This window comes from Peromyscus leucopus, chromosome 3 (assembly GCF_004664715.2).
Source record: "Peromyscus leucopus breed LL Stock chromosome 3, UCI_PerLeu_2.1, whole genome shotgun sequence".
In the NCBI taxonomy this organism is placed as follows: Eukaryota; Metazoa; Chordata; class Mammalia; order Rodentia; family Cricetidae; genus Peromyscus; species Peromyscus leucopus.
This window is the reverse complement of record NC_051065.1, coordinates 125,700,024-125,717,367: the sequence shown is the minus strand read 5'-3', so window position 1 is coordinate 125,717,367 and position 17,344 is coordinate 125,700,024.

Genomic DNA, 17,344 nt, shown 5'->3' with positions numbered 1-17,344 from the left:
AAGCACTGATGGCCTTCCTCCTTCCTCATACTCCAGGGTGGCTCAGATCAGGAAAGTTGCCCCACTACATGGGGTCAGACATTGCATCTTAGCTAGCAGTGCTGTGTGCTATCTAAAGTTCTTTACATGTATCAGTTCATGAGACCATCACAGAGGCTGTATGAAGTAGACTCGGTTCTGAATTTCCAGAGCTCGAGCTTAATTCTGCTTTCCTGCCCCTTGGTTTGCTGGGCTGCTCACTAAATGCCGCTGATTCCTAGAGAGCTGGGATTTTCTATGCTACCAACAACTTTCCACAATGTTCAGGTTGGGTTATAGGTAAAAATATACTTTCTCCTCTGCCCTGGCTATCACTTTTTAATAGACATCACCTATTTCCTCTTTCTTTCAAGGAGGATCTATTTCACATCTAGGTGACCTGATTAGGATACTGCAACTGAAGAGAGGTGAGTGGTGTTACAAGGAACCCAAGCCAAGGCAAACCTTCAAGCCCAACAGCTCTGATGCTTCTCCAACACAAGGCGCAATTCTGTTTGGTGGACCCAGCCATCCAAGTAACTTGTCACTGCCTGGCTCACATAAGAGTGCACTGTGTGTGAACGTGTGTGTGCATAAAACTCTTTCCTGCCTCCTTGTATCCTGATCCAAGTGGCTCCAGGGAAATGACTTAAGAGGACTGTATATGGAAACAATTCCAAATTGCCTTTCTATCACATGTTTTCTATGAAGAAATTTTTGTATTTAAAAAATCACTAGAGAAAAATACTGTCTTTATTTTATATACAAAAATAAGTTATTACTTTCTCAACTTTGAAGCAGTGAACTGTTGTAAACTGATTATAGCAGAGCTCTGCTCTGTGCATACACGGCAGCTTGGGAGAGCTGGAGTTAGCAGTGTGGGTGAAGAAGTCCACAATAAAAACTCTGCCTTCTTAGTTAGGAAGGACCTTAACCCTTTGTGGTGGTTTGAAAGAGAATGTCTGCCGTACACTCAGATATTTGAATATTTGATTCCCTGTTCGTGGTGCTGTTAGGGAAGCTTAGGAGGTGTGGCCTTGCTGGAGGAAGTGCTCCCCTTTGCGTGGACTTTGAGGTTTCAAGGCCTTTTGCCATTCCCAGTTTGTTCTCTCTGCTTCTTTCTTCTTGTTTGGGATGTGAGCTCTCATCTTGCCGCTTCAGCTGCTGTGTCTGCCTGTTGCCAACTTTCCTTCCGTGATGCTCATATGCTCCTATCCCTTTGGAATCACAGACCAAAGAAACCCTTCTATAAGTTGCCTTGGTCATGGAGTTTTATCACAGCCACAGAAAAAGTATAGTTAGTACACCTTTTCCTGTCTTTGAACAGAGTCCCTGTGTCTTAGTGAAATCTATAATAGCAGATGCTTTTGTTCTAGGAGGGTTTATTCTTCCATTCTTGCCCATCCATATATCCAACATGGTTCTGAGAGCCTGCTGAAGGTCTTGTTCTAGGGCAGGGGATGTAATTAGTAAAACTGAAATGTACAGAACCACAAAGTTCTTGAGTCACTGAGGAGTCAAGGAAGAGGAGTAGGTCACTATGAGGGCACAAGAGGGACAGCAATACAGAGTGCTTCACAGAAAGGGTGATTATGGAATTGCTTCAAAGGTGATTCAAACCTGTCACACAGAGAAGGAGGAGGAGGTGCTACAGTCAGACCTGATATCGTGTAGAGAAAGGACCTTTCTGGGGATTGATTATGTGGTAGAATTGGAGTGACTCTGGTGTGGGCTGTGTCAGAATTAAGAGAAGAAAGACAAACATATACGGGCAGATTATGATAACTATATTCTATAGTAAAGAATATAGGTTTTCTTGGTGTGGTGGCTCATGCCTTTGACACCAGGACTCAGGAGGCAGAGGTAGGTGGCTCTCTGTGACTTCTAGCCCAGTCAGGTCTTCATAGTGAGTTTCAAGTCTGCCAAGGTTACACAGTGAGTTCCAGGACAGCCAAGGTTACACAGTGAGTTCCAGGACAGCCAGGTCTACACAGTGAGTTCCAGGACAGCCAGGTCTACACAGTGAGTTCCAGGACAGCCAAGGTTACCCAGTAAGTTCTAGGACAGCCAAGGTTACCCAGTGAGTTCCAGGACAGCCAGGTCTACACAGTGAGTTCCAGGACAGCCAGGTCTACACAGTGAGTTCTAGGACAGCCAAGGTTACCCAGTGAGTTCCAGGACAGCCAGGTCTACACAATGAGTTCCAGGACAGCCAGGGTTACCCAGTGAGTTCCAGGACAGCGAGGGTTACACAGTGAGTTCCAGAGCAGCTGGGTCTGGGTCTCATGCTGTCTGTTTTTAAAAGTTCTGTGCATGAAATGGAGAGAGTGAGTGTTGATGTAACCAACCGTCTTATTAAATAAGAAACACAGAACCAATGTAAAAGAGAAAGCCAAGAGATCAGAGCTCAGAGCTAAAATCTCACCCTTCCTCCTGCGGTGGTCCTAGCTTCCCGAAAGAGAGCTACTTCCTGTGTGTACGTCTTTTCATAGTATTTTTGTTCTGCCTTCTCATTGGTTGTAAACCCAAACACGTGACTGCCTCGTCACTGTCTGTATGTACAGCCCTCTAGGTCTTAAAGGCATAAGTCTCCAATGCTGGCTGTATCCCTGAACACACAGAGATCTATGGGATTAAAGGCGTGTGCCACCACCACCATGCTCTTTCTATGGCTCTAATAGCTCTGACCCCCGGGGAACTTTATTTATTAACATACAATCAAAATCACATTTCAGTACAATTAGAATACCACCACAAGTGACAGAAAGTTGGGTAGGAACAGGTAGATAGTTATGTTCTAACAGATTAACGTAGCAATTTGAAGCAATGCCAATGAACAAAATACTGCTTTTCTCCTTCAACTTGAATTTCACTTTTTTTTTACAATGAAATATAGTTTTATGAGATATCTTTCTATTTCAAAACACATATTTAGTCTCTAAAATAGGGAACTTGTAGCCTCCTTTGGTTCTAGCTATAACATTCTGCTTATTATTGATTTGTTTTCTTATCTTCTGTCTGTTATTCAAGGGATTGTCAGGATAAACAGCTTCTCTATGAGGCTGATTCATAGCTAATTTCTCTACTCTGAAACAATGCAACAAGGAAATGCCTTTCCAGATTCTCCCAATAACATCTTTCCCATTTTGGGTTTAAGAATTGTATTTGGGGATTTTCACACTCAGATGGCAAAATACCTGATGGAAACAAATGTAAAGAAGATGGATTGACTTCGGCTCACAATTGCAGAGAGTTTGGTCTAAGGTGGTTTGGTCCCATGCACTTGGGCAGAGCATCACAGTGGAGGGAACATGTGGCTGATGAGGGAACAGAGGGCAGGGCAGGAGAGGCCAGTGATGATGTGCTCCCAGGGCCTGGTCCCCAGGGTACCCACGTCCTCCAGCCTGCTCCCTCCTCCCAAAGTCTCCACAGTCCCTCATACCAGCTCCACACCTGGGAACCAAACTTTCTAAATGTGAGGCTGTGGGGACCACTTCAGACTCGAGCAGTCACATTAACCAGTGTACCACATGTTGCCCAAAGGTGTACAGGGCACATGCCATGAGATGGAACGGGTGGGGACAAACAGAATGGCAGCACCTGGTACCAAAACGGCCACAGCCAGGAGCTGCTGGGAGAAGAGTGCCAAGAATGAGCTTTAGAATGTTAAGAAATATTTCCATTGTGATGAAATGTACATTACATAAACTTTACCATTGTGTTGTTTGTTTTTAAGAGTACAGTTCTGGGTGGCTAGAGATATGGTTAAGAGCACTGGCCACTTTTCTAGAGGATCGGAATTTGGTTCCCAGCAACCACATTGAAGTTCACAACTGCCTGTAACTCTAGTTTCAGGGGATCCAGTGCCCTTTTCTGGCCTCTGAGGGCACTGCATGCATATGGTATACAGACATGCATGTGCAGGTGAAACATCTGTATACAAAAACAAACAAACAAACCTTTTTAGATAGTTCAGTTCTGGGAGGTTTCATACATTTGGCATTCTTGCCTGATTGTCTTAGCCATCTACTTTCAGTCTCTTGTTCATCTCTAAATGAAGTTCTGTACCATTAAGAGCTTCCTGCTCCTCTGTCCAATGAGCCATAGGAACCACCACCCTGTACTCTGTGCCTCTGAATTATGTCACTCCAGGGAGATCAGAGACATGGAATCCTATTACATCTTTCCTTCGGAAGTGGCTTGTTTCATTTCCCAGCATGTCTTTGGATCAGAGAACCAATGTCCTCTCCTCCAGTGTGTTCTCTCTGCTTTATGATCCCACCAGGTTTTTAGGCATCCAAGCACCTGCCTGACTTCCTACCCTAGCTCTTGAAGCCTGCCCCCCAGTCAAAAGCTTTGGGGTTAACAGTGCCTGTGACCAGCTGAGGGAGAGGTTTTGGTAATTAAAAAGTTATGTGAATTTAAATGTCTCTAAGTAGCAAAGCGCCTTCTCTTGTGGTGTTTGTAATGGCAGCGGGTGGCGATGGAAAAGCCTGCCTTGGCAGAAAGGAAGAAATGGGTTTAGTAGTTTGAAGAGCCACAAAAAGCATTTGTAAATTAACGAATAAATCAGTCAACTTTTATTTTAATTAGCCTAGCCAAAAATACTTTTATAAAAATAAAAATCCTTGCTGGAGTTCAGGATATACTATAAATCATTCGCTAGTGTAAGGTTATATAATATACATACAAGAAATGAAGAAGTGATGCGCATACTGTGCGCAGCTGCAAAGGTTGAAGAGATCCGTGTGACCTCTGTCCAGATGCAGAAAACGTTACTGAAATCCAAGGGGGGAGCTCTTTGACGTCCCTCCTTCCACGCCCCCACGGCAATTGCTTTTTTGACCTCCAAGCACATTGATTAATCCTGTCACTAGTAAAACACAGGTGGGTCACACGGCATCTTCCTGTTCAGCTTCTTTCGTTTGCTATCATTTTCTGAGATAAATTCATATTTTTTAACATTCTAGAGGGTTTTTTTTTTCCTGTGTCCTCACCACACCACACAGTATTCTGCTGTGTAAATATACTAACAGTTAATGTACATTGTTTTATTTTAATTGTTTTTGAAGATTCTACTCTACTTATTAATTAGATATATATGTGGGGGTGGGGAAGGGGCATGTGCATGTGAGTGCAGGGGCCCATGGAGGCCAGAGGAGCCAGAGTGGATGTCACAGGCGATTGGGAGCTGTTGGGAACTCTTAACTGTTGAACCATCTCTCCAGCCCCCACTCTCTAATCGTGGATAGTTAAGTCAGTTCCCAGTTAGAGCAATTCCTGACAGAACAACTAGGAATATTCTAGTACATAAAGCTTGGGGACATACTTTTCTGTTGGGTATCTGTCTAGGAGTGGAATTTTTATGTCAAGCATTTCATGTTCAGCTTTAGTAAGTGTTGAGACCATTGTCCCAAATCACCATGCTAATTAATTTCTATTTACAGTGTGTGGATATGGCAACTGTTCCTTGACTTTGTCAGTCTTCAGTGTTTTCTGATTCCTTATTTCAGCCCTGCTTGTGTAACCTAGATTTCTGTCCTGACTAATAAACACCTTCCTTTGTAAAATCTCTGAACTTTTGTTCCTTTCCAGTGTTTTGTCTGTTTTGTTTATAATGGCATTATATGACAGATGTAATAAGTAATTAGATGTGTGCATGCAGGCATGAGTGTGGTGGTATTGTGTTCCCCAAAATATTGTGCACCCTAATAAACTTATCTGGGGTCAGAGAACAGGACAGCCACAATATTAAACATAGAGGATAGGCAGTGGTAGCACACGCCTTTAATCTCAGTATTCCAGAGGCAGAAATCCATCTGGATCTCTGTGAGTTCAAGGCCACATTGGAAACAGCCAGGTATGGTGACACACCTTTAATCCCAGGGAGTGATGGCAAAAACAGAAAGATATATAAGGCATGGAGACCAGAAACTAGAAGCATTTGGCTGGGTAAGCATTCAGGCTTTTGAGCAGCACAGTTCAGCTGAGATTCATTTTGGATGAGGACTCAGAGGCTTCCAGTCTGAGGAAACAGGATCAGCTGAGGAATTGGCGAGGTGAGGTAGCTATGGCTTGTTCTGCTTCTATGATCTTCCAGCATTCACCCCAATACCTGGCTCCAGGTTTGATTTTATTAATAAAAACTTTTAAGATTCCTGCTACACATGAGTTTTCTGTTAAAGGGACAGAGCTATCTTGCCGCTCTGTGGGTGACCTTTTACTCGTAACAGTGCATTTTGGTGAATATGAGCTTTAAATGTTAAAATAATCATATACTTATATTTTATTTGTGGCTAGCACTCTTGAGGTTACCTTAAATAACTTTTTATTTGCTTTATATTTAGAACAAAAACCACTTGTGATTGGTGCAAATTTTGATGAAAGGGGTTACAATATGTACATGTATGTATGTTTTTCTTGGAGTTATCTACTGAAAAATCGTTCCCCTATTACATTGCATTGGCCCTTCTGCCATTGTGTGTATAATATGACTGCTTACCTAGCTGAATGATATATTCCAGGTCTTTTCATTATCCTGTGCTCACTCCACACTGTCTTCTTTTTGTGCTCTCCTGTGATTGGTCTAGCCAGAACATACTAGAATCACAGTTCATGAAGGTTGTATTTCCTCCATTTGTTTGGTTTTCTTTATCAATTGGGGATAAAGATATTAAATTTATTTTCTATTGACTTGGTACTTACATGTAGAAGTAGCCACTGGAGTTTGCAAATTGATTTCATAACTAGTAAACTTGACCAATCTCCTTCATAGTTTAGATCAGCAAATGAAAGTTTTGAATCATAAAATAATAATATCCTATGTCATTTTATGGGTTGTACTTTTGAAGCCTTTTTGTATTTTCTTCTGACATTCTTTCATATAGTTTTTAGTATTTAAAATGAAATATTTCTGCAGATACAAAAAGACTCCCGCATCAGTAATTTCGGATTTTTAATGCACACAATTTTGTCATTCCTGAGGAATTCTATTTCTACATTTTAAAACTCTGCCTTGAATCTCAGGCTGACTACAGTTATATTCCATGTAATGGTGAAAAATGGGAGTTTGTATGCTTCATTGCCAATTTCAAGGCCAAACTTTCAATATTTAATCATTCAATATGTTTGATTTATGACTTTTTGGGTTTTGCTTGCTTGATTGTTTTTTTAAATCAGATCAAGAAACTTCTCTCTGACTCCATGAGATGCTTTTGAGTAACCATGTCACTGTAGTCACAGTGCTGAGATGTTCATGTCACTGCAGTCAGTGTGCTGAGATGTTCATGTCACTGCAGTCAGTGTGCTGAGATGTTCATGTCACTGCAGTCGGTGTGCTGAAATGTTCATGTTACAGCAGTGTGCTAAGATGTTCATGTCACTGCAGTCAGTGTGCTAAGATGTTCATGTCACTGCAGTCAGAGTGCTGAGATGTTCATGTCACTGCAGTCAGAGTGCTGAGATGTTCAAGTCACTGCAGTGTGCTGAGATGTTCATGTCACTGCAGTCAGTGTGCTGAAATGTTCATGTCACTGCAGTCAGTGTGCTAGAGATGTCTATGTCACTGCAGTCAGAGTGCTGAGATGTCCATGTCACTGCAGTCAGAGTGCTGAGATGTTCATGTCACTGCAATCAGAGTGCTGAGATGTTCATGTCATTGCAGTCAGAGTGCTGAGATGTTCATGTCACTGCAGTCAGTGTGCTGAGATGTCACGTCACTGCAGTCAGTGTGCTAAGAAGTTCATGTCACTGCAGTCGGTGTGCTGAGATGTCATGTCACTGCAGTCAGTGTGCTGAGATGTTCATGTTACTGCAGTGTGCTGAGATGTTCATGTCACTGCAGTCGGTGTGCTGAAATGTTCATGTTTCTGCAGTGTGCTAAGATGTTCATGTCACTGCAGTCAGTGTGCTAAGATGTTCATGTCACTGCAGTCAGAGTGCTGAGATGTTCATGTCACTGCAGTCAGAGTGCTGAGATGTTCAAGTCACTGCAGTGTGCTGAGATGTTCATATCACTGCAGTCAGAGTGCTAAGATGTTCATGTCACTGCAGTCAGTGTGCTGAAATGTTCATGTCACTGCAGTCAGTGTGCTGAGATGTTCATGTTACTGCAGTGTGCTGAGATGTTCATGTCACTGCAGTCAGAGTGCTGAGATGTTCATGTCATTGCAGTCAGAGTGCTGAGATGTTCATGTCACTGCAGTCAGTGTGCTGAGATGTCACGTCACTGCAGTCAGTGTGCTAAGAAGTTCATGTCACTGCAGTCGGTGTGCTGAGATGTCATGTCACTGCAGTCAGTGTGCTGAGATGTTCAGGTCACTGCAGTCAGTGTGCTGAAATGTTCTTGTCACTGCAGTGTGCTGAGATGTTCATGTCACTGCAGTCAGTGTGCTGAGATGTCATGTCACTGCAGTCAGAGTGCTGAGATGTTCATGTCACTGCAGTCAGTGTGCTGAGATGTTCATGTCACTGCAGTCAGAGTGCTGAGATGTTCGTGTTACTGCAGTGTGCTGAGATGTTCATGTCACTGCAGTCAGAGTGCTGAGATGTTCATGTCACTGCAATCAGAGTGCTGAGATGTTCATGTCACTGCAATCAGAGTGCTGAGATGTTCATGTCATTGCAGTCAGAGTGCTGAGTTGTTCATGTCACTGCAGTCAGTGTGCTGAGATGTCACGTCACTGCAGTCAGTGTGCTGAGAAGTTCATGTCACTGCAGTCGGTGTGCTGAGATGTCATGTCACTGCAGTCAGTGTGCTGAGATGTTCATGTCACTGCAATCAGTGTGCTGAAATGTTCATGTCACTGCAGTGTGCTGAGATGTTCATATCACTGCAGTCAGTGTGCTAAGAAGTTCATGTCACTGCAGTCAGAGTGCTGAGATGTCCATGTCACTGCGGTCAGTGTGCTGAGATGTTCATGTCACTGCAGTCAGAGTGCTGAGATGTTCGTGTTACTGCAGGGTGCTGAGATGTCATGTCACTGCAGTCAGTGTGCAGAGATGTTCATGTCACTGCAGTCAATGTGCTGAGATGTCCATGTCACTGCGGTCGGTGTGCTGAGATGTTCATGTCATTGCAGTCAATTTGCTGAGATGTCCATGTCACTGCGGTCAGTGTGCTGAGATGTTCATGTCACTGTAGTCAGTGTGCAGAGATGTTCATGTCATTGCAGTCAATTTGCTGAGATGTCCATGTCACTGCGGTCAGTGTGCTGAGATGTCCATGTCACTGCAGTCAGTGTGCTGAGATGTCCATGTCACTGCAGTCAGTGTGCTGAGATGTCCATGTCACTGCAGTCAGTGTGCTGAGATGTCCATGTCACTGCAGTCAGTGTGCTGAGATGTTCATGTCATTGTAGTCAGAGTGCTGAGATGTCCATGTCACTGCAGTCAGTGTGCTGAGATGTCCATGTCACTGCGGTCAGTGTGCTGAGATGTTCATGTCACTGCAGTCAGTGTGCAGAGATGTTCATGTCACTGCAGTCAATGTGCTGAGATGTTCATGTCACTGCAGTCAGGGTGCTGAGATGTTCATATCACTGCAGTCGGTGTGCTGAGATGTCCATGTCACTGCAGTGTGCTGAGATGTTCATGTCACTGCAGTCAGTGTGCTGAGATGTCGATGTCACTGCAGTTTGAAGAGATGTTCATGTCCCTCTAGTCAGTGTGCTGAGATGTTCATGTCAATGCAGTCAGTGTGCTGAGATGTTCATGTCACTGCAGTCAGAGCGCTGAGATGTTCATGTCACTGCAGTCAGAGTGCTGAGATGTTCATGTCACTGCAGTGTGCTGAGATGTTCATGTCACTGTAGTCAGTGTGCTGAGATGTTCATGTCACTGCAGTCAGTGTGCTGAGATGTTCATGTCACTGCAGTCAGTGTGCTGAGATGTTCATGTCACTGCAGTCAGAGTGCTGAGATGTTCATGTCACTGCAGTGTGCTGAGATGTTCATGTCACTGTAGTCAGTGTGCTGAGATGTTCATGTCACTGCAGTGTGCTGAGATGTTCATGTCACTCTAGTCAGTGTGCTGAGATGTTCATGTCACTGCAGTCAGGGAGCTGAGATGTTCATGTCACTGCAGTCAGAGCGCTGAGATGTTCAAGTCACTGCAGTGTGCTGAGATGTTCATATCACTGCAGTCAGAGTGCTAAGATGTTCATGTCACTGCAGTCAGAGTGCTGAGATGTTCATGTCACTGCAGTCAGAGTGCTGAGATGTTCAAGTCACTGCAGTGTGCTGAGATGTTCATATCACTGCAGTCAGAGTGCTAAGATGTTCATGTCACTGCAGTCAGTGTGCTGAAATGTTCATGTCACTGCAGTCAGTGTGCTGAGATGTTCATGTTACTGCAGTGTGCTGAGATGTTCATGTCACTGCAATCAGAGTGCTGAGATGTTCATGTCATTGCAGTCAGAGTGCTGAGATGTTCATGTCACTGCAGTCAGTGTGCTGAGATGTCACGTCACTGCAGTCAGTGTGCTAAGAAGTTCATGTCACTGCAGTCGGTGTGCTGAGATGTCATGTCACTGCAGTCAGTGTGCTGAGATGTTCATGTCACTGCAGTCAGTGTGCTGAAATGTTCTTGTCACTGCAGTGTGCTGAGATGTTCATGTCACTGCAGTCAGTGTGCTGAGATGTTCAGGTCACTGCAGTCAGTGTGCTGAAATGTTCTTGTCACTGCAGTGTGCTGAGATGTTCATGTCACTGCAGTCAGTGTGCTGAGATGTCATGTCACTGCAGTAAGAGTGCTGAGATGTTCATGTCACTGCAGTCAGTGTGCTGAGATGTCCATGTCACTGCAGTCAGTGTGCTGAGATGTTCGTGTTACTGCAGTGTGCTGAGATGTTCATGTCACTGCAGTCAGAGTGCTGAGATGTTCATGTCACTGCGGCCAGTGTGTTGAGATGTACATGTCACTGCAGTCAGTGTGCAGAGATGTTCATGGCACTGCAGTCAGTGTGCTGAGATGTTCATTTCACTGCAGTCAGTGTACTAGAGATGTCTATGTCACTGCAGTCAGAGTGCTGAGATGTCCATGTCACTGCAGTCAGTGTACTAGAGATGTCTATGTCACTGCAGTCAGTGTGCTGAGATGTCATGTCACTGCAGTCAGTGTGCTGAGATGTCCTTGTCACTGCAGTGTGATGAGATGTTCATGTCACTCTAGTCAGTGTGCTGAGATGTTCATGTCACTGCAGTCAGAGTGCTGAGATGTTCATGTCACTGCAGTGTGCTTAGATGTTCATGTCACTGGAGTCAATGTGCTTAGATGTCCATATCACTGCGGTCAGTGTGCTGAGATGTCCATGTCACTGCAGTCAGTGTGCTGATATGTCCATGTCACTGCAGTCAGTGTGCTGAGATGTCCATATCACTGCGGTCAGTGTGCTGAGATGTCCATGTCACTGCAGTCAGTGTGCTGAGATGTCCATGTCACTGCAATCAGAGTGCTGAGATGTTCGTGTTACTGCAGTGTGCTGAGATGTCATGTCACTGCAGTCAGTGTGCTGAGATGTCATGTCACTGCAGTTTGCTGAAATGTTCATGTCACTGCAGTCAGAGTGCTGAGATGTTCATGTCACTGCAGTCAGAGTGCTGAGATGTTCATGTCACTGCAGTGTGCTGAGATGTTCATGTCACTGCAGTCAGAGTGCTGAGATGTTCATGTCACTGCAGTCAGTGTGCTGAGATGTCATGTCACTGCAGTCAGAGTGCTGAGATGTCCATGTCACTGAGTCAGTGTGCTGAGATGTTCATGTCACTGCAGTCAGAGTGCTGAGATGTCCATGTCACTGTGGTCAGTGTGCTGAGATGTTCATGTCACTGCAGTCAGAGTGCTGAGATGTTCGTGTTACTGCAGTGTGCTGAGATGTTCATGTCACTGCAGTCAGTGTGCTGAGATGTCATGTCACTGCAGTTTGCTGAGATGTTCATGTCACTGCAGTCAGAGTGCTGAGATGTTCATGTCACTGCAGTCAGAGTGCTGAGATGTTCATGTCACTGCAGTGTGCTGAGATGTTCATGTCACTGTAGTCAGTGTGCTGAGATGTTCATGTCACTGCAGTCAGTGTGCTGAGATGTCATGTCACTGCAGTCAGAGTGCTGAGATGTTCATGTCACTGCAGTCAGTGTGCTGAGATGTTCATGTCACTGCAGTCAGAGTGCTGAGATGTTCATGTCACTGCAGTCAGTGTGCTGAGATGTTCATGTCACTGCAGTCAGAGTGCTGAGATGTTCATGTCACTGCAGTGATGCTGAGATGTTCATGTCACTGACAGTGTGCTGAGATGTCATGTCACTGCAGTCAGTGTGCTGAGATGTTCATGTCACTGCAGTCAGAGTGCTGAGATGTTCATGTCACTGCAGTCAGTGTGCTGAGATGTTCATGTCATCGCAGTCAGAGTGCTGAGATGTTCATGTCACTGCAGTGTGCTAATATGTTCATGTCACTGCAGTCAGTGTGCTGAGATGTCATGTCACTGCAGTCAGTGCTGTGTTTGAGATGTCACTGTCACTGTCTGCAGTCAGTGTGCTGAGATGTTCATGTCACTGCAGTCAGTGTGCTGAGATGTTCATGTCACTGCAGTCAGTGTGCTGAGATGTTCATGTCACTGCAGTCAGAGTGCTGAGATGTTCATGTCACTGCAGTGTGCTAAGATGTCCATGTCACTGCAGTCAGTGTGCTGAGATGTCATGTCACTGCAGTCAGTGTGCTGAGATGTTCATGTCATCGCATTCAGAGTTGCTGAGAGTGGTTCATGTCACTGCAGTCGAAGTAGTGTGCTGAGATGTTCATGTCACTGCAGTCAGTGTGCTGAGATGTTCATGTCACTGCAGTGTGCTGAGATGTTCATGTCACTGAAGTCAGTGTGCTGAGATGTTCATGTCACTGCAGTCAGAGTGCTGAGATGTCATGTCACTGCAGTCAGAGTGCTGAGATGTTCATGTCACTGCAGTCAGAGAGCTGAGATGTCATGTCACTGCAGTCAGTGTGCTGAGATGTTCATGTTCACTGCTAGTCAGAGTGCTGAGATGTTCATGTCACTGCAGTCAGAGTGCTGAGAGGTTCATGTTACTGCAGTGTGCTGAGATGTTCATGTCACTGCAGTCAGAGTGCTGAGATATTCATGTCACTGCAATCAGAGTACTGAGATGTCATGTCACTGCAGTCAGAGTGCTGAGATGTTCGTGTTACTGCAGTGTGCTGAGATGTCATGTCACTGCAGTCAGTGTGCTGAGATGTCTTGTCACTGCAGTGTGCTGAAATGTTCATGTCACTGCATTCAGTGTGCTGAGATGTCCATGTCACTGCAGTCAGTGTGCTGAGATGCTCATGTCACTGCAGTCAGAGTGGTGAGATGTACATCTCACCGCAATCAGAGTGCTGAGATGTCCATGTCACTGCGGTCAGAGTGCTGAGATGTTCATGTCACTGCAGTCAGAGTGCTGAGATGTTCGTGTTACTGCAGTGTGCTGAGATGTTCATGTCACTGCAGTCAGAGTGCTGAGATATTCATGTCAAAGCAATCAGAATGCTGAGATGTTCATGTCACTGCAGTCAGAGTGCTGAGATATTCATGTCACTGCAGTCAGTGTGCTGAGATGTCCATGTCACTGCAGTCAGTGTGCTGAGATGCTCATGTCACTGCAGTCAGAGTGGTGAGATGTACATGTCACCGCAATCAGAGTGCTGAGATGTCCATGTCACTGCGGTCAGAGTGCTGAGATGTTCATGTCACTGCAGTCAGAGTGCTGAGATGTTCGTGTTACTGCAGTGTGCTGAGATGTTCATGTCACTGCAGTCAGAGTGCTGAGATATTCATGTCAAAGCAATCAGAATGCTGAGATGTTCATGTCACTGCAGTCAGAGTGCTGAGATATTCATGTCACTGCAGTCAGAGTGCTGAGATGTCCATGTCACTGTGGTCAGTGTGCTGAGATGTTCATGTCACTGCAGTCAGAGTGCTGAGTTGTTCGTGTTACTGCAGTGTGCTGAGATGTCATGTCACTGCAGTCAGTGTGCTGAGATGTCATGTCAATTGCAGTGTGCTGAAATGTCATGTCACTGCATTCAGTGTGCTGAGATGTCCATGTCACTGCAGTCAGTGTGCTGAAATGTTCATGTCACTGCAGTGTGCTGAGATGTTCATATCACTGCAGTCAGTGTGCTAAGAAGTTCATGTCACTGCAGTCAGTGTGCGGAGATGTCATGTCACTGCAGTCAGTGTGCTGAGATGTTAATGTCAATGCAGTCAGTGTGCTGAAGAGTCATGTCACTGCAGTCAGTGTGCTGAAATGTTCATGTCACTGCAGTGTGCTAAGATGTTATGTCACTGCAAGTGTGGTGCTAGATTTCCATTCACTGCGGCCAAGTGTGCTGAGATGTTCATGTCACTGTCAGTCATGGCACTGCAGTCAGTGTGCTTGAGATGTTCATTTCACTTGCAGTCAGTATAGAGATGTCTATGTCACTGCAGTCAGAGTGCTGAGGATGTCCATTCACTGCAGTCAGTGTACTAAGATGTCATAGTCACGCAGTCAGTGTGCATGAGAGGTCATTCACTGCAGTCAGTGTGCTGAGATGTCCTTGTCACTGCAGGTAGAGATGTCATGTCACTCTATCAGTGTGCTGAGATGTTCATGTCACTGCAGTCGAGATGCTTGAGATGTTTCATGTCACTGCAGTGTGCTTAGATGTTTCATTCACTGCAGTCAATGTGCTTAGATGTCCATATCACTGCGGTCAGTGTGCTGAGGATGTTCCATTCAGCAGTCAGTGTGCTGAGATTCCATGTCACTGCAGTCAGTGTGCTGAGATGTCCATATCACTGCGGTCAGTGTGCTGAGATGTCCATGTCACTGTAGTCAGTGTGCAGAGATGTCATGTCACTGCAATCAGATGCTGAGATGTTATTGTCACTCAGTCAGAGTGCTGAGATTTTTCATTCCACTGCCAGCAGTGTGCTGAGGATTCATGTCACTGCAGTCAGAGTGCTGAGATGTCCATGTCACTGCAGTGCAGTGTGCTGTGATTTCATGTCACTGCAGTCAGAGCGCTGAGATGTTCCATGTTCACTTGCAGTAGAGTTGCTGAGTGTTCTGTCACTGCGTGTGCTGAGATGTTTTCATGGTCACTGAGTCAGTGTTCTGAGATGTCATTGTCAACTGCCAGTCAGTGTGCTTGAGATGTTCAGGTCCACTGCAGTCAGAGTGCTGAGATGTTCATGTCACTGCAGTTCAGGTGCTGAAGTTCATGTGCATCGCAGGCAGGATGCTGAGATGTTCAGCACTGCAGGTGCTTAATTAAGTTCATGTCAGTGCAGTCAGTGTGCTGAAATGTCATTCACTGCAGTCAGTGTGCGAGATGTCACGTCACTGCAGTCAGTTGCTAAAAGTTAGCACTCCATTCAGGTGCTATATGTCATGTCACTGCATCAGGAGTTGCTGAGAGTGTTCATTCACTGCAGGTGGCTAGATGTCCATGTCACTGCAGTCATGTCTGAGATTCATGTCACTGCAGTCAGTGTGCTGAGATGTTCAGCATCGCATTTCAGAGTGCTGAATGTTCATGTCACGCAGGCGTGTGTGAGATGTTCATGTCCTGCAGTCGTGGCTGAGATGTTCAGTCTCACTGCAGTCCAGAGTGCTGAAGATGTTCATGTCACGCATCAGAGAGCTGAATGCATGTCACTTGCAGTCAGTGTGCTAGATGTTCATTTACTTGCAGTGCTGAATGTTCAATGTCACTTGCATCAGAGTGTGAAGTCCATTGTCCACTGCGTCAGTGTGCGAGTGTTCATTGTTACTGCAGTGTGCTAGATTCATGTTCACTGCAGTCAAGTGTGCAGAGATGTTTCATGTCACTGCAGTCAATGTGCTGAGATGTCCATGTCACTGATGTCGTTGTGCTGAGATGTCCATGTCACTGCAGTCAGTTCTAGAGAGTCTTATGTCACTGCAGTCAGTATGCTGAGATGTCCATGTCACTGCAGTCGGTGTGCTGAGATGTTCATGTCACTGCAGTCAGTGTGCTGAGAGTCAGTCACTGCATGTCAGTGTGCTGAGATGTTCATTATCACTGCAGTCGGTGTGCTGAGATGTCCATGTCACTGCAGTGTGCTGAGATGTTCATGTCACTGCAGTCAGTGTGCTGAGATGTCCATGTCACTGCAGTGTGATGAGATGTTCATGGCACTCTAGTCAGTGTGCTGCAGATGTTCATGTCACTGCAGTCAGTGTGCTAAGATTATGTCACTGCATTCAGTGTGCGGAGATGTTCATTCACTGCAGTTCAGTGTACTAAATGTTCTTGTCACTGCAGTGTCTGAGATGTTCATTCACTGCAGTCAGGGTGCTGAGATGTCAGTCCACGCATCAGAGTTAGATTTCATGTCATGCAGAAGTGCTGAGATGTTCCATGTCACTGCTCAGCAGTGTGCTTAATGTTCTGTTCACTGCATTCAGAGTGCTGAGATATTCATGTCACTGCAATCAGAGTCTGAATGTTCATGTCACTCAGTCAGAGTGCTGAGATGTTCATGTCACTGCATTCATGTGCTGAATGTCATGTCACTGCAGTCAGAGTGCTGAGAGTCCATGTCACTGCGGTCAGTGTGCTTAGATGTTCATGTCATGCCATCAGCAGTGCTGAGATGTTCGTGTTACTGCGTGTGCTGAGATGTATTCACTGAAGTCCAGTGGTGCTGAAATGTCATGTCACTGCAGTGCTGCTGAAATGTCATGTACTGCAGTCGTGTGCTGAATGTTCATGTCACTGCAGTCAGTGTGCGGATGTCAGTCACTGCAGTCAGTGTGCTGAGATGTTCATTCACTGCATTCAGTAGCTGAAATGTTCATGTCACTGCAGTGCTGAATGTTCATGTCACTGAGTCAGTTCTGAGATGTTCGTGTACTGCATGGCTGAGATTTATGTCAACTGCAAGTCAGTGTGCAGAATGTTCTGTCACGCAGTCATATATTATCTATCTCGTCTTTTTGCTGAGAATGTTTCATATCTATCTAGTGTGCAGAAGTGTTCATTCACTGAGTACAATGTTGCTGAAGATTCATTCACTGCGGTCAGTGTGCTGAGATGTCCATTGCACTGCAGTCATTGTGCTGAGATGTCCATGTCTCGTGCAGTTCGGTGGCTGAAATTTCAATGTCACTGCTAGGGCTGGAAATTTGTCAGTTCACGAGTCAGTGTCTGAGATGTTCCATTCAACTAGTCAGAGCGTTTGAAGTTCATGTCACTTCATTCAGAGTCTGAGATGTTCATTGCACACATTTGTGATGTGTTGTCATTACTTATCAGTGTTGCTGAG